Here is a 19075-nt window from a genome sequence, read left to right as displayed (position 1 = left end):
AGTACATCTTCCAGCTTGTGGAAGACATAAAGGAAAATATAGTAAGTACGTAACAGTGGGGAAAACAACAACAACAACAACAACAACAACAACAAAACAACAAAAAACAACAACAACAACAAAAACCACTGCTGTCACTGTGTACATTTGCAAAAGTTTGGGGCTTTGTTTCTTCACTTACCTTAGAGAAACCAGAGGGAGTCTTGCATTGGGAATGTCTTGGCATTTCACAGAATGACAGAATCACAGAACTGTAGGGGTTGGAAGGGACCTCAAGAGATCATCGGGTCCACCCCCCCCACCAAAGCAGATTCCCTAGAGCAGGTTGCCCAGGTAGGCATCCAGACGGGCCTTGAATATCTCCATAGAAGGAGACTCCACAACCTCCCTGGGCAGCCTGTTCCAGTGCTCTGTCACACTCATCATGAAGAATTTCTTTCGCATGTTGATGCAGAGCTTCCTGTGCTCCATTTTGTGGCCATTGCCCCTTGTCCTGTCCCCACAAACCACTGAAAAGAGGTTGGCCACATACCTCTGTCTCCCACACTTAAGGTATTTGTAAACATTAATAAGATCCCCTCTCAGTCTTCTTTTACCAAGGCTGAACAGACCAGGTCTCTCAGCCTTTCCTCATAGGGAAGATGCTCCAGGCCCTTTATCATCTTTGTGGCCCTCCACTGGACTCTTTCCAAGAGATCCCTGTCTTTCTTGTACCGGGGAGCCCAGAACTGGACACAGTACTCCAGGTGAGGCCTGACCAGGGCAGAGTAGAGGGGAGAATCACCTCCCTTGACCTGCTGGCCAAGCTCCTTTTAATGCACGCCAGGATCCCATTGGCCCTCTTGGCCAGCAGGGCACACTGCTGGCTCATGGTCAACCTGTCGTCCACCAGGACACCCAGGTCCTTCTCCTCAGAGCTCCTCTCCAGCAGGTCATCCCCCAGACTGTACTGACACATGCAGTTGTTCCTTCCCAGGTGCAGGACTCTACACTTCCTGAAGTATTCAGGAAGAGATTCAGTATTTCAGTATTGCTGTTCCACGAGGTGGACAGAGTATTGTGTCTTTCTCTTGTGTGGCCACACACATACCCTCCTCCACCTCCACCTCCACACCCCCACACACACCCCCCCAAAAAAAAATAGTTATTCATAATTAAATACAAAACCCACTGGCTTCTTTACCTTGTCATTTGCAAGAATTTTCACTCCTGTGTCTTTTCTTTTCATTACAGGTTTTAAAAACAAAACAAATAAAACATTAGAAATGGAAGTCTATGTTTCCTTACAGTATTGCTTCTTGGTATGTCACTAAACTAATTCCCTCCATTTTCTTTAGCACCCTCCATCTCTTCTTCCCTTCTTCCTCCAGTCTTTCCTGAGGTCTTTTCATAGAAGTTGAGGAAACTAAAACTTAATGATTCCACAAAGTGGGTGGTTGTCCCATTTGTCGTCATCACTGCCAGCAGCAGAATGCCCAAGGATCAGTCTGACTGTTTCAGTAGTACATTGTATTAGCTGCAGAAAGCAAGCCATAAGGCACAAGGCTATGGTCCATATCAGATATTTACAATGAGAGCTGTACTTCTAAAGAGAAAATTGAGTTTTTGTTAGTGTTGATTGTTTGTTTTAACTTGGAGGAAAAAAATAATAATAGTAAACCCAGATCCTTTTGTAGCTGCAGGACTCTGAATTCAGCATGGAAACTTACAGGCTTAAATTCAGACTTAAGGACCACTCTGCTACATTCACTGGCTTTACTCTGGAAATTAATTTGTTTCAGACATCTAAGACAAAATGTATCTGACAGTTTGTATCGTCGGCACCTGAACACAGCCCAGATGGACTGCATTTTGATTTGTCTATAGTGAGTATGAAATGATCGAGAGCAACGTTAACAGACATCATTTGAAAACCAGCCTCTTAGCACTGTCATGGTTGAGATAGAGTTCATTTTCTTCACAGAGGCTCATACGATGCTCTGTTTTGGATGTTTGATGAAAACTGTGGCGTTAACATACTAGTGTTTTTAGTTATTGCTGAGCAGTGCTTAGACAGAGCCAAGGATTTCTCAGCTTCTCATACTGCCCTGCCAGCAAGGAGGCTGGGGGTGCACAAGCAACCAGGAGGGGACACAGTCAAGACAATTGGCCTAAACGGGCCAAAGAGATATCCCATACCATATGACATATATTGGGGTGTGGGTGGGACAAGGGGGTCACCAACACGTGGCTGATTCTCCCCTCCATCCCGACATCATGCACAGCAGTAAAAGTTGGGGTAAAGAAGAAGGGAGAGGATGTTTGGAATGATGGCATTTGTCTTCTCAAGAAACCATTATGTGTGATGAGCCCTGCTTTCCTGGAGGTGGCCGAACACCTGCCTGCTGATGGCAAATAGTGAACAAATTCCTTGTTTTGTTTTGCTTGCATACACAGCTTTTGCTTTACCTTGTAAACTGTCTCTATCTCAACCCACGAGTTCTCTCACTTTTACCTTTCCGATTCTCTCCCCCGTCCCATCTGGGGAGCGTGGTGGTTAGCTGCCTACCAGGGTTAAAACACAGCAAGCATTAACAGCTTGTCTCTCTCCTGCAGGTTTCTCTCCCTCACTGTAGGTGTTGCACAGCTTCTCAGCTCAGGAAGAGCTTGTAGGAATCTACCTTTAGAAAGCTGAGGAAGTCAAGCTGGTTGATTAAGTCACAAGAAAAGGTATCTTCTACATTCTAGGGACAGAGGATCAATGACAGGTATTGGAAAGGTATTGGAAAGGCCCTGGTACAGAGCAGTCAATGTCCTCATCAATTTCAATCTCAAAATGGAGGTTATCCCACCTACTATCACACAGGAATGCCAAGAGAAAGGAACAAAAGGCTCACACTGCAGACAAGACACATGATAGAATGAACCATAGAATCATCAGGGTTGGAAAAGACCTCCAAGACCATCTGGTCCAACCATCACCTTACCACCAGTGTCACCCACTAAACCATGTCCCTAAGCACCACGTCCAACCTCTCCTTGAACACCCCCAGGGATGGTGACTCCATGATAGATTATCACCCCACAGATTTCCTTCTTCCTTACATTTCAAATACCAGCAAGCCACCATGCACTGTAGCACCAAAAAAAATATTTAAACAAGATCATCAGGTTTTAAAAGGTAGAATTATAAAGAAAAGAGAGACCAGGTATATTTTTCACTGAGGAGGAGTATGCTGTTGAAGATCAGCAGTGATCTATCTTGTACAGAAGCTACATGGCCAGCTGGTCAGTGGATGACTATAGGTTAGTCAGAGAGCAAACAAATAGTTCTCAGTCAGACAGAATATGAACTGCCTCTTGCCCTAGCCAGAAGAACAGAAATACAGGAAAATTGGGTTATAAGAATTAGGACACTAAGAATTCATAAAAAGCAGTTTAAAATGAAGGAGAAAGAAGTAGACAAATAACATATAAGTCAAGAAGTCAAACTGATTTAGTTTTTGGTGTTTATTTAACAGGCTGGTTTAAAAATAAGTATTTTTACAATTCATTTTAAAATCATAACAGACATATGCTGAGTTCTGATTAACCTTTTAGAATACAGCCAATTAACTAAAGTAAAAAATTAATAAAGCCCTACAAGTTTTCTACAACATTTTGAAGATCAAACTACTGAGCAAGTATGTCATTAGTAACAGTCCAGAAAACAGTTTACAAAGGTGTTCAGCCAGTTTTTGACAAGAGCAGTCTGTTCATGTCCTCACAGAATATTTCCTTCCTTCTGTTTATTCACCTGTTTCAAAGTAATGACTAGCTTATTCAAACTAAAAGAGGCTTAGGGGACTGCAAAAGCATGGAAATTGCTTTTTCCCTCCATATCTACAAATAGGAACTAGTTTTGAGGAGATAAGCTCCCTGATTTCTGAAACACAGAAAATAAGTAACCAGAAAAAGAAAAAAGATCAATCAACTAATTATTTTTTGAGAGATAAATCTTGCTTTATTTAAATTGAATCCATGTCTATGTCAAGTATGTTTAGACAAGTTTACTTTTTGTGAAAACAACATGTTTAAGGTAGCTGTAATGACAAATTTTAAGTGCTGAGGGATTGTGCATTAACTGAATTCCAGCTTCCACGAAACTATACTGAAATGAGTTGAGAAACAAAACCTAATGCTAATCTAGTTATTTATCTATCATGGAAAAATGATAAAAGTGCAGAATCTAAACCATTAACTTAACAGGGTTGATTAAAAGGCACAGCCTTAGTATGCACACTTCTAAACTAAAAATAGTTTAAAATGTAACATAAACTATGTTTATTCAGTGTATACTGGTTACTACCCCAAGGGAAGATGAAACAGCTTTAAGACTTCATATCTGTCCATTTCAATGTATTTACATAAATGATTTACAGCACTTCAGTTTGCATCAGTTTATCTCAGAAACACTGCAGTTCTGATCCCGGTTCTTTTCTCAGCACAAACACCTGCTGTCCATTCACCAGCTCAACTCCTACTCCAACTCAGTACAATTTTAATATCTTTCTCCCTGTTCTGCTGCCTGTCACAGCCAGCCATTCACCCTGCTGTTGCAAAGCTCATCCCCCGGTCTCAGGAGCAGCACACTCCAGTACCAAAGAGCACCCTGTGCCCTGATCCCATTACAACACGCACCGAGGCAAGAGTGCTCAGGGGACCCGAGCGAGGGGACCCCAGGGTGTTCAGGAAGGGCTCGCAGGAGGCAGCGCCCGCCAGATCGGCTGGCAGGGTTTGGGTGCACCTGGGGTGGTGGTGGCCACCACGAGACCTATGAAGGCTGCAGTGGGGCAGGGACTGTGCAGGGACAGTGCTGCCATGGCTGCTTGCGGCGGCCATTTTAGCCCACTCAAAAGGAGCTCCAGTCATTGTATCTGCCCTGCAGAAAGCCATGTCCTCTGTGTCCCCTCGCGGCCTCTCCAGCCACGGGGAGCAATGCGCCTACCCAGATAGACATGCGGCCATCCAGGCCCCGGGCTGCAGGGTGTACCTGAGTGATCTGCCAGTGCCTGAGGGGAGCAGCAAGCACAGCTGTGGGAGCTGTGCACAGGCCAAATGTGAACTGAGAATATCAGACAGCTGATACAAACAGATCCAGAAGATTCCTCAAGCACCTTGATGGTAATTTCTAGGTATCATTAATATAATTAAGGGAGCTGCCTAGGAATGGTGCTGTACTACATCTGTTTCTTGTGAACAGAGAGGATTTCATGGGTGAAGTAGCAATCGGTGGACATCTTGGCCATAGTAATCATGAAGTAGTCAAGTTTAAAATCTTTGGTGATAGGAAGAAAAATGCCACCAGAACTTCAATCTTGGATCTAGAGATAGCAGACTTCAGGATGCTCAGGGAACTAGTTAGTAAGGTCCCCCAGGAAGCTGCTTTTGAAGATACTGCAGCCCATCAGTGATGCTGGAGAGCAGCCCTGCAGAAAGGGATCTCAGGGTTTTCGTTGACTGCAAGCTAACCATGAGTCAACAGTGTGCCTTGGTGGCCAGGAGGGCCAGCTGTATCCTGGGGTGCATCAAGAAGAGCAATGCGAGCTGGTCAAGGGAAAGGATTGTCCCACTCTACTCTGCATTGGTGTGGTCTCACCTTGAGTACTGTGTGCAGTTCTGGGTGCCACATAAAACTGTTAGAGTGTCCAAAGGAGGGCTGCAAAGATGGTAAAGGATCTAGAGCAGAAGATGTATGAGGAATGGCTGAAGTCACTTGGATTGTTTAGCCTGAGGAAGAGGAGACTGAGGGGAGATCTCATCATGATCTACAACCTCCTCAAGAAGTGGAGTGGAGGGGCAGGCGCTGATCTCTCCTCTCTGGTGACCAGTGATAGGGCCCAAGGGAATGGCATGAAACTGCAACAGGGGAGGGTCAGGCTGGATGTTAGGAAAAGATGCTTCACCAAGAAGGTGGTCAGGCACTGGAGCAGCCTCCCCAGGGAAGTGGTCACAGCACTGAGCCTGACAGAGTTCAAGAAGCATTTGGACAACGCTGTCAGACACACAATCTGTCAGCTTACAAAGGCAAAATTTCGTCATTTCATCTCTTCAGTTTGCATCTTCTCCAAATAAGTTAACATGCATGTCACACACACAAAAATAGGCAAGCCATTCTAGCCCAATGTACTGCTTTAAGCAGGTTGCAGGGCCAAATTTACATCTAGATGAGGTCATACTGGGCCCAGGTATGATCATTCCACAGCATCTTCAGGCACCTGCTCCAATGCTGCATTGCTCTCACACTAAGTAACTTCCTCTCACGTCTAATTCATATTTTCCTAGTTGTAGCCTTAGTTGTATCTTCTATCTTCAGGAAAATCTCCTGCTAATACTTTGTGGCATTTGGAGAATACAATCAACTACATCAATTCTACTTCTGTTGATAGTTTCACTGGAATGATTCTTTTTTAATATTGCAAGGAAATTTTTATTTTGGTATTTATTTCCAATGTCTTTGTGTGTTTTCCCTTGGCAGTTCAAAATTGTATTTATTTGTTGTATTTTATTTAATTTTTATTTTTTTTAGAAAGTAAGCCTGTTTCACTGGTTAGCCCTGTTGCTGTGGTCACTGAAGAAGATAGTTCAACTGTTTCACTTGGAAGTACAAGGAAGCAACACCTTTAGAAGCTTAGTTGTGAGTGGGGAAAAAAAAAAAAAAAAAAAGGAAAAGGAAAAAAAAAAAAAAGGCAGTGTTAACTACATGCCAGCAGAGGGAAACACAGCCTCAAGAAAACAAACTCAAATCTCCTTTGGAGATGTTTTTACCTTGTTTTTTACCCAACACATCCATTAAAACTGACTTATTTACCCAGAGATTAATTAGACTTATAGAAATGTGGTAAGATATATCATCTTGTTTCCTGTATATACTATGTACATCACCAGAAATATATAAAAGTGGTCTTTGATTTGCATTGCTTTTGTTAATATATGACTATGACATCTACAGCTTGATTTTTTTCAAGGTTATTAAGTGCTTCCCACTCTACGTGAAGTTAATGGATTTAGAATTCATTTGGAAAAATACGATCCTAAGTCAGCATAGTTAGAAGTGACTTCTGTGTGTTGGAATTCACATCTTTCACCTTGAAAGGTGTCATTCAAGTATTAGTCACTGCAGCAGTAAGTACATGTTTTTGATAAAACCATTTCTGGAAAAAAAGAAACAGAAGAAATAGGCATGATATGCAAGCTCTATGAGTACTTCTCCTGCACCAGTTCAGTGCACCTCTGTCCTGAACAGTGATGACTGACACCCTTTCTATGCAAAATAGAAATACAATGTCAGGCAGGTAGATGTTCAGAAAGCCAGTGCTAGATTTTATTAGAAGGGGAGGATTTTTGTTCTTATGGAGGTGTGTTCAGACAGCATGCATCCAAAACACTGGGAGAACTTCTAATTATAATGAGGCAGGTAGGAACTTTAAAAAGTCTTCCAAGAGTGGGTCTGCCTAGGAGTGTGAATTTCAGTTCTCTGAAAGTTCTCACTATCCAGGCTCAGAGCATCTGCTTTCAAATCCCTCCAAACCAGCCTACTTCTCATACTGACTGTTCTAGCTCCTAAGCGTTACATCTGTTAAAGGACACTTATACAAATATTAAAATATATAAATATTAAAATAATTTAATATACATTTAAATAAATATTAAATAATAACTAAAAGATGCTGAACTCCTCCAGACAACCAAAGGAAAAACACACACTGTGACCTGCTTGCCAACTCTACACAAACAAAATAATGCAGCATAGCATGCCCCACTCCAGAGGACACTCAATGCAGCGATATTAAACACCGGTCATTTGGGCTAAGAGAAAGAGATGGAAATTTAATTAAACTTGATAGTTACAATGATGTAATTTTGCAAGATTTGGATCCCTTAAGAATATATTCTCTTCTTTCCCCTTGACATGTCCAAAGTCAGAGACAGCCTCATCCTAGATGCTATGAGCATCTTCTTTTCTCTCTGAAGTCAGAAAGCGTGGACAAAGTTAAGCACACTGAATCATTCCTCGCAAAGCATCACAAATGAATTCATACTTCTCTCCTGCCTCCACTATGCAGAAGAGTTTGTTGCCACTGCACACAGAGAACTGATGTACCTTTGTGAGTTTAGGTCATCTAAAGTGTGTCTACAGAGCATCTTAAGTATTAAATTCCTGTGACTGCATCCCCACTTCTGCTTCTATCATCTTCAGCTGCATGCAGCTCACTGGGAGCTCCCTAAGTGAAAAATAAAATTGTGACAATTCAACCTGGGAAGGGAGGTCACCACCACCCTTTCCCATGAGTATGTAGGCTGGGAAATGCATTAGCTGCTCAAGAACAGATGTCCAACTTTTAATTATTGGCATGTAGTTTCCCTGCATTCTTCCATCTTGTCTTCTGCTTTGACTGTATGCTTTTGGGTAGGTTCATCTTTTTGTAAAGCCTAGAATACCACACACTCAATGCCACTGTCCTCTAAATAAGTAACTAAATTTCCAAAGAAACACAGCTACTTCTCCTAGTGTAAAGCCCATCAGGAATTCCGTGACGGTGATGATGCAGGAAGTCTTGCACAAAGGAATATAAACCACAGCACATTAAAACTGAATAGAAAATAAATAAATAAATAAACAAAATGAAATGGAAGTGCTCCCCTTACAACCTTTTAAATTGTGACAGACACACAGATTTTTGAAAATTAAGAGCCAGTCCTGTAAGAAATTCCAGGAGACTAGCATAGTCAGCTGCATCTAACCAAAGCCATACTCCTTCAATGTTTCCCATATAAGCAAACTGACTCCCTACGACATCTGATGAATTCAGGACCAGGGGGGCTGTAAGAGGAAGTTACACACACCCATGTATCAAAATAGGTGGTTGGACTAAATGATCTTAGAGGTCTTTGCCAACCTCAATGATTCTATGAAAATCTGAAAATTTAGATGCTGAAAATACTTTTACCTTCCCTCCAGTTACAGGGCCTCTTCTCTTCTCCTGTTTCAGAGTTTGCTTGTTCCAGAATGAAGTCTCATAACTGGGCTGCTATTTTTCATTTTAATTTCTTGCTTACAGAGTCAGCTGTTTTCAAAATAAATGCACCATTATTAAAATTGGACTAAGATGAAAGATCACCAAACCAAGCCATGAAAAGATTCAGGCTGAATGATTTTGTGAAGGCGTTCTTCTCTCAGTCTTATCCTCCAAACGGCCACAAAAAGTTGTTCTGTGTGATATTACAGAGAGAAATAAAGAGATACTCTTCCCTGTTACACAGCTCTGGCCACAGGCCTAGAAAGAAAGGACAAGAGAACTGCGGTGGTTACTTCTTTACTCTGAAAGCCCTAGCTTTGCAACCAGCTCTTTCCTCCACCAAAGATATAACCTCTGCAGCTGGAAGTGATTCTGCCCCTTCTTCCTCCTCTCTCAATTCCACGTTTTCAGAGACAAGCAGTGTCACCACCAGTGTCACAAGCAGAACATGGGCATCTGGGATGCTTGAAAGTCACACCCCGTTCTTTTCTCTTGGAAGCTGAAATCAAAACACCACTATATTCTTCTGCGTCTCTTTATCCTGGATCTTCAGAACTGTAGGGAAGAAATGATAATACTTTGGACAGCTCTAACAGCTGCTGTATGCTCTCTCTAGGAAGGGAAATATGGACAGAATGAGGAGGATTTTTTTCTTCATTAGAAATATTCAGAAGCCCTGAAACAAAAAGAGTAAAAAAAAAAAAAATAATAATGAAAAAGCTTGAGGAAAAAAAAATGTAGCAGTTGTAACTCTATCTCTGACACAAACTCTTCCTAATGGCTTTCAGATGCTTTTGGAGCCCACTACTACTCATCTCACTTCCATAAACTGGGACAGCAGATCCACAACAGACCAGGACAAACAAATGCAGAAGGCAAAGAACTTGCCTGTACCTCAAACAAACACATTTGAAAAGCAAGAAAGAGCGCAGCAGTAACCATTGATCTCACCAACTGGCAGGAAGAAGTACTGTTTATCCTAACCAATGAAGCATGCCAACATCTAAGATAAAGTGCATAAGCCAATAAACAGTGCAAAGTCCTGCATCTGGGCTGGGACAATCCCCAGCACAAATAAAGGCTGGGCAGAGAATGGATTGAGAGCAGCCGTGATGAGGACCTGGGGGTGTTGGTTGATGAGAAGCTCAACATGATCCAGCAGCGTGTGCTTGCAGCCCAGAAAGCCAACCGTATCCTGAGCTGCATCAAAAGAAGCATGGCCAGCAGGTCAAGGGAAGGGATTCTTCCCCTCTGCTCTCCTGAGACCCCACCTGGAGTACTGCATTTAGCTCTGGGGCCCCTGGCACAAAAAGGGTATGGAAGTATTAGAATGAGTCAAAAGGAGGGCCACAAGGATGATCAAGGGGCTGGAGCACCTCTCCTGTGGAGACAGGCCAAGGGAGTTGAGGTTGTTCAGTCTGCAGAAGAGAAGGCTCTGGGGAGACCTTACAGCAGCCTTCCAGTACCTAAAGGGGGCCTGCAGGAAAACTGGGGAGGGACTCTATCAGAGGGTGTAGTGATAGGACAAGGAATAAAAAATTTAAACTGAAAAAGGGTAGATTTAGATCAGATATATGAAATAAATTATTCACTATCAGGGTATTTAGACACTGGAAGTGCTTGCCCAGAGAACTCTCCCTGGAGGTGTTCAGAGCCAGGCTGGATGGGGCTTTGGGCAGCCTGGTCTGGGGGGAGGTGTCCCTGCCCATGGCAGGGGGGTTGGAACTGGTTGGGCTTTAAGGTCCCTTCCAACCCAAACCATTCTGTGCTTCCATGATTATTAGCTTGTCTTTTGCTTACTAGCCTGTGCACCAGCAGGCTATACTTGGGGGGTTATAGAAGAGTAAGTACAGAATGGCAGCCTCTCCACCATGTATTACACCTCTGAGGCTTCTGAGGCAACTTTGACATTTTATTGCATTCTTCTCCTTCTCAACATTACCACCCCAACAGAGGAAGTCCTCTAATGTAGCATATCTGGAAAAATATTGAAATGATGACAGCGTGGGATGAAAAAGTGGCAGAGAAGATGATTCGATGCGTAGTTCCAATCTGATACCTAGAGCCTGAGATAACCTGAAGTAAATATACAGTCATAAACCAAGCTGTTCAGAGAGGGAAAGAGTGGGTTGGAGAAGCAATCAAGGTAACAGAGCAAAAGATAAGGAAAACGACCCAGAAAAACAAAAGACAGTGATCAAAACACAGCTGTCTGCTTAGCTCATGCACAACTGGGAATGCAGGCCAGCCAAGTTACAGAGGTTTTCCAGAGCTTATTATAAACATAGTTACAGCCTCTCTCCCTGTATGGCCCTGATACAAACGCGCTCCACCCCAAGACCTCATTACAGTAAGCAGACCCAAGTTTTACAAGGGCTCCATTTCTGTAGCCAGCACAAAACCACAACTCCAGTTAAGAGGAAATGCAAGAAGTGCAAAAGGAACCATTTATACCCGGCTTTCCTAGCTGTCACAGCACAGGTCAGTAATAACACCACAGGCGTATTCTCATGCTGTTTCCACTGTACCGCTTGAGTCAAACAGTAATATTCAAATATTTTATTATGAATATCCAAGTACTAGATAATTATTGATACCCAGTATTTATATCCAAAGGATACAAAGGAAATACAAAGAGGAATAAAACTTGACATGTTACTAACACATTCTTGACCATAGCTCTTTAGCAAGAGCCTTTAAGTGAGGTACATGAAGGCTGCCAGGAGATCATTACCTCTCCCCATATTGCTAAATGAGTGCAAGAGCCAGAGACCTATTGATCTTTTCAGTATTAAAGTTTGCTGGCTATTGCTGAGACATTGACTTGAAAGTAGACATCTTCATTAATTTAACATTCTACCTTGTTGAGAACAAGAGATATTTACAAAACTATTTACACAACTAGCACTGGTTTAAGTCTTCACAGTGTTTCACTAACAAGAAATTTAAAGAGATACATGCATGATCTATATAACCTTAGCTCTTGTCAGGAAAAACACATAGTAAGAATTCACGTATCCACGTACATAACTGCCAAAGCCCCAGATTCAAACACACCTTCTCTTAATAAAGAATCTCTGATTGGTTGACAGAGGTGCAGTTCTTTTTCTCCAGCAGTCACAAATGCTATCAAGATAGCATAATTTTGCTTTGAAAACCCACAAGACTTGTACTTTCAGGGACTTAGGTGAACTGATAACATGACTGATAAAACCAAGGCCTGACATTGGGTTTCCAAAGCATTTTAGAATGCTTGGGAATTAAATTGCTGGGGGAAACAAACAAACAAACAAACAAACAAACAAAAAACACAGCCTAATATGATGGAGAGCATCCAATGCATTTTACTTTTCTGGCTTACCTGTATCAAATCATAAAACCATAAAATCACAGAATGGTTTGGCTTGGAAGAGCCAAAAGATCATCCAGTTCTAACCCCCCTTCCATGGGCAGTGATGCCACCCACCAGATCAGGTTGCTCAGGGCCTCATCCAATCTGGTCATGAACACTTCCAGGGATGGGGCATCCACAGCTTCTCTGGGCACTCCAGTGTTCCAGTGCATCACCACCCTCTGAGTGAAGAATTTCTTCCTAACCTGTAATCTAAATCTCCCCTCTTTCAGTTTAAAACCTTTCCCCCTTGTCCTACCATTATCTGCCCAAGAAAAAGGTTGCTCTCCATCTTTTTCATAAGCACCCTTTAGGTACTGAAAAGCTGCAATGCAGTCACCCCAGAGCCTTCTCTTCTTCAGGCTGAACAGCTCCAGCTTCCTCAGCCTTTCTTCACAGGAGAGGTGCTCCAGCCCTCTGATCTTCAGGGTACTCCTGTGGACCTGCTCTAACAGATCCACATCCTTCTTGTGCTGGGGACCCCAGAGCTGGATGCAGTACTGCAGGTGGGGCCTCACAAGGACAGAACAGAGGGGGACAACACCTCCCTCAACCTGCTGGCCTCTCCTCTGTTGATGCAGCCCAGGACACAGTTGGCCTTCTGGGCTGCAAGTGCACACTGGCTCATGTCGAGCTTTTTGTCCACCAGAACACCAAAGTGCTTCTCTGCAGGGCTGCTCTCAATGAGTTCTTCCCCCAGTCTGTGCTCACGTCTGGGATTGCCCAGACCCAGGTGCAGCACCTTGCACTTGTTGAACCTCATTAGGTTCACATGGGCCCACTTCTCAAGCTTGTCCAGGCCCCTTTGGATGGCATCCCTTCCTCCTGTCGTACTGACTGTACCACTCAGCTTGGTGTCACCTGCAAAGTTGCTGAGGGTGCACTTGATCCCCCTGTCTCTGTCATTAATGTCTGTGTCAAAGCTGCAAGATCAACAGATTTCTGAAGTTAACCAGCACTTGAAGAAAGGGTAGTTGGTAAAGAAGACATAAAGAAAAACCACACACTCTCATGAATTAGAAGTATTAACTCTTTTATTCAGTTCTCTGTAAGACAGTGTTCATTATGACTGCTAAACCCATGTCTGGACATTTCCCCATTCCACTTTACTTTTGGTCTGTCCCTTCTTCCCTTTACTGTGAAGGGGGCATTACCAAGAGATAAGTGTCCTGATAAGAAGGAAAGCACGCATCCTGCTGATGCAGAAAAACCTAGAGAAAAAAATCATTCAAAGAGTTAGGCTTTTCCCAAGAAACTGTTCATCAAAAATTCAATCAGACATCATAAAAACGATTTCTCTAACTGGCCTCTATCTCATTTCCTTGATATCTGCATTACAGGTGCACCAAGGGTGGAGCCATGGGTTATCAAACTCCTCTTCTGACCTAGGAAAAGGCCCTTCCAGTTCAAGGAGTGAGGTACGGCGTTCTAAAGGTGAAATCTAGTTCCTGTTACCTTTCCTGCAGGTAGAGGAGTTCAGTCTCTGCAACTGCTGATCCATCAGCTTTTCACAAGCATTACATTCCTGTGGAAATATTTCATGTGGAGGAAAAATTGTATATTAAGTTCAGCAAAGTCAAACTGCAACTTATTTCTGCCTAGTATCTCATGAGATAAGACTTTCATATTTGCCATTTGGTAAACAAACATTTCCATTTAGGCATGCACATGAATTCCTACATCACAACACATTTGTGCTACTCCTCCCACACACTGCTGTAAGGATAGGTGGGGCAAGTAACTAATATTTCTGTTGTTTCTTTTGACCTCGTGCTTGTAAGATGGATGGGAAAATATAAACACCAGCTTCTAAAGTGTCCTGAAACTCATAAAATACTATACAATTTTTGTGCTTAATACACAATGCTGATAGACAGACAGAATCCAGGGAATAATATTAGCAGACAGTACTTTGCATAGTAGTAGTAGTGAGGAAGACAAACTATACACACCTCCTTGGGTAAACTACACTTCCTGTAAACACCAGAGATGAAATATTTGTGATATATTTACAGCTGTACCAACAGTCAATACAACATTCCCATTCCTCACCATTGTATAACTGAAGCAGTCATCTTGACTCCTGTCCTTCCACTACATTGATAAAACTGAATTGAATGAATACCTGTGTATACAGCTTCTGCTCAATCTTCTTTCTGTGCTTCAGGACACCTTCCTGGTTTGTCCATGTAATACTGTGTATTGTATTCACCTGTCCAGATCCTTCCTCCCTAAGATGTAAGTTCTTTATGACACTGATATACTAAGTATCAAGGAAGCTTAGTAGTGCCATTGCTTCTAGCATAAACAGGAAATATGCATAGCAAAAATGTGTGACAGGCCAAAGAGGTAGCAACAACTGGGTTACTGTTTTTTCCTCCCACTTTAACAAGTGCCATTTTGTACATGAGAGATCATCCCATAAAATTCTGGAAATAGCACATGTTCCCCCAAAAATATCAATGTAATAGTGTTTTCTGATTAAAATATTTTACTCCAAAAAATTCCAGTGACCTGTAATAAAACTTCATTCCTATTCCATTCCTATGTTGAAGTATATTTGAAATTATATTGCAATTTGTCTAAAACAAAAATTCACTCCTTATTTTGTGTATGTCTTAGGTTAAGCCACAAATTAATGTAATATAGTATGGTGGGAAAACACAACTACACCTTCTGGTACCAAATATTCAATATAAAGAATTTTGCTACTACTTTAACAATATGAAGACCTGCAAAATTAATGTTAGGCTCGAACTCTGTACTCACTTAGTCATGGTCCAGATTAGCACAGCTGACATTTCTCAGTTAGAGAGCTCTCCAAACCTATTTCCCCTGTTCAACTGACCTCAGCCTCAAGAACCAGAGACATTTTAGCAGCAAATACTCTTAAAATAAGGTACATACATGTACAGAAGTACATCAGAGAGTTCTGAATGCAACAAAAGATGTAATTCAATGTATGCAACACTTTCAAAGTCCTTTCTCACATGTTTCTTTACCTCCTCTTATTAATAGATACACCAAAAAGCCTTCTCCTTAGCAACATCGATGAGTGCCCAACTGAGACTGGGCTTTGGATATCACTATCTTGTAGGTAGGTATTTTGACTGCTTATCAATTCTGCTTCCTACAGGAATGAACAACCAAATTACATATATAACTCCTTAAACACATTTCCTTCCAAACCAAAACCAAAATCTGTTGCTGAGACAGTGTTATATGTAACTGCATCTACCAATTGCCTCCAAGTAAAAAAAGTAGACTTAGTAGAAACAGAAATTCACATAAATATTTTATGAGGCCTTTCTCACCCACAAACTAGGCAGAACTTAATATGCTGATCCACTACTATCCAGACTCTGTACATTGTATTAACACTTGCACTGTTTCTAAATGCAACAAAACATGAAAATGCAGAAACAACCTCAAAATGGTCTTCCTTAAATTCACTGTAAATGTCAACTTTTCTATCAGCCTAACTCATAACCTGCTTCTCCTCCTGAGTGAGGAACTTGTCCTTTCTTCCCTTCACATATATACCTACCCTTCCCAACCCACGGAAGTCTATGAATAAGAATGGAAAGTATTATTTTTCCATTCTTCATATCCATACCAGATCAGGGTTGCAGAGAACAGTATCGGTTGCTTTACTATGTCATATCTAGTCGAAAAAAAAAAAAACACTTTGTATCAACAGTCACATGTAAAAATGTGGAGGATCTACGAGAATACTCTAAATCCGTGCTTGTCTTACACCCAAAAAATCTTTCCTTAACAGCTGACTGAATCACCTAAAATGGTGGCTCCTGCTAAAAAGGCTTATATACATTTCTATGCCTCTAAGCTTTACCTAAAATGGCTTCCAAAAACTGCTGAGAAGAAAAAGCTCAGAGGTTTGGAGACAGATGACCAACTCTTCCTTCCAAAAATTACTGTCATCTAGTCTCAGCACAGTAGCATTTTTAATCCACATGACCATCCATTCTAGTAGGCAAGTACTACAGCTAGTTTCCATATCAACAGCTCTATAATCAGCATTCAGCTCTCTTCCTTGGTATCCAGTCCCCAAAGGCTAGCATGCCTATCGTATATTATGTACAGAAAGTCTGGTGACATTCCTCCCTACAACAAAAAGCTGGGAATGCTCAAGATCAGCAAAAGCTGTTTTACTGCCTTCTCTCCATCTCTGATGACAGACTGATATATGCTTAGACTCCTTTGCCTCTACTACCAGAAGATACTTTCTCCCTTTCACATCTCTGCTGTCTGACTGGATGTAAAAACTTTCTCTATGGGGCTTCATCAGCTGCATAGACTTTGCTCATTGTTATACTCAATAACTCTTTTCAAATCTCTGTCCAAAATATTTTTCATGTTGTGCATTTGATCTCCCTTTCACTCTGCAGTAACTCAGTTCTGGGATTTAAAGCCTGTGGTCCACATATTACCTCTATAAGCTCTATGAGAACCGAGAAGCTGCTAAGTAAAGCACATCAGTTGTCTGTAGTCCTAGGTGGTACCTGATATGCACTGGAAACTCTTTGGTAGCCTGAATATCAAAAACTCAGATCCAGCTTAGTTCCCATGTTTAAGTATTCTTTCCAATTTTAGCATGACCATCCCAGATAACTACAAGAAAGAGAATTTGTGATTTATCAACTAATGCTTGATAACTGTTCCACATTGAACTGATCCAGATTCAAACTTCCCCACGTGCTAGACTGTTCTTCAGTACCTCCATAACCTGTCTCTTCTCTCCCATTTTCTTTTCTTTTCTGAAACAGAAGTCATCTTTCTGGATGTCAGCATTTTAATCTCTGGTAGGAGATATAGTTAAAATGGAGGTCTTGTTGTGATGAAACATACTAATACTTGTGCATCAATAATTCTTTATGATGTCTAGATCAGTGGTCTCCAAAGTGGCGTGTGCAAAACAGTCCATTAGGGTGCAAAAAGAAACTATTTTTGGTACCATTAATAAATAAAATGAAATACTTTTTAGAATAGTATTTGTTTCATCTTTACCTCATCCTTTCTTTTATTTCTGTGTATGTGTAATAACGTACATAATAGTACAGTAGTACATGTGCATACTGTATAAATAAATTAATATACATATATTGGGGTGCATGATCAAAATGTTTTATGGGATACACACACACACAAAAAATATGGGATAGGGACATGCAATCAAAAACGTGTGAAGCACAGAAGTCAAGATAACTGAAGAGGTAGTTAAAACTACTCACTGTTAGTCATTACATCAGAAACACTAGATTTTACATTTCCCACTGTCTCCCACTTCCATACACAATTTAACATTTGGTCTTTTGAGTATTTTTTCTATCTTGAGATATATGAAATCTCGATAAAGCATACCGTCCTTTACTATCATGGTGTTTCTAAGGTATTTATCATTTACTCTAAGTGGTGCTCTATAAGTATTGTTACACAATAACTAATATTTATATGAGATTCACAGAAGAGGAAAATATATCTGCTTTTTAGCTTTTTCTGGTTTAGAGCTCTTAATATCTCCAAATTTCGAACTGACAACATTTGTGTGTCTGACGGCATTTTGCACTTTTATTTTTGTACCTGTAATCAACCTGTTACCTAACATTATATATAGATATTTTATTATTATGTAGAGACATTATTTCTTACATGTGAAATGTAAAGACATTTAAACATCTCAATTAATAAGATATTATTTATGTTGTGATGGGCTAATGACTGGTACACCCACCTGAAAAGCAATTTATCTTCTTTACTTACCAGTTTGGATTTACTAAAATCATTAAATTCAACAAAAAGAGGCCAGGATTCAGAAATGGAAGGGAAAGCCTCAAAGAGTCTTTTTGCACATAGGAAACCTTATACCAGAATTTTGAAAAAATACATCTAGTTCCATCTGAATAAATGTGCACCATTGTGCCCCTACTGATAAAAATTAGAATGGTTCAAGGATACAATTTAGACTTAGTGTCAAACCAATTTATTTGTTTAAGGTGGAGCCCTGCTGTTGTCCCTAAATCTCAAATGACCACTATGTACTACATAAGAATCCCAATTTCCTAAGGTGTCATTAGAACATGAAACTGGCTGCTTACTATGTGCAGCTATAAACTATGCCCCTTGGACAAAAACAATGAATGTGGGCAACAGTAAAAGATCTTCACGCTCAAAGGGGGGCCAGGCTTTAGATGCAGAGGAAAAAACATCTGATGAGAAATGTTAGATATATGTTTACACACATGCAATATCATTTACCACCAAGTACAATTGTGATGAACTAAAAAACATTTCAAGAAGAGATAGTACATAAAAGTACATAAAAGAAGTACATAAAAGAATCACCCAAAAGGTAGTGTCAGGTAGCAGATGGGCCAAAATGAAGTAGCAAAAATTAGACAAGTTTTTAGTCTGTAACACTGACCATTGTCTGGCAGTGGTCATTTCCTCCCTTCATAAAAATAAAAATCTGTAGATAAAAACTGCAGAATGTTCCTCATTTATTACTTTTTTTTTTTTTTAATATGTTAAAACTAACATGTCATCGACAGCATCACTTGGACTAGTCTTCTTGTGGGACAGATAGATGAATGGACTAGATTAATTCCTTCCAGCCCTAGTTTTCCAT

The sequence above is a fragment of the Aythya ferina genome (assembly GCF_964211825.1).
Source record: "Aythya ferina genome assembly, chromosome: 1".
Taxonomy (NCBI): Eukaryota; Metazoa; Chordata; class Aves; order Anseriformes; family Anatidae; genus Aythya; species Aythya ferina.
Note: the sequence above shows the minus strand (reverse complement) of the source record.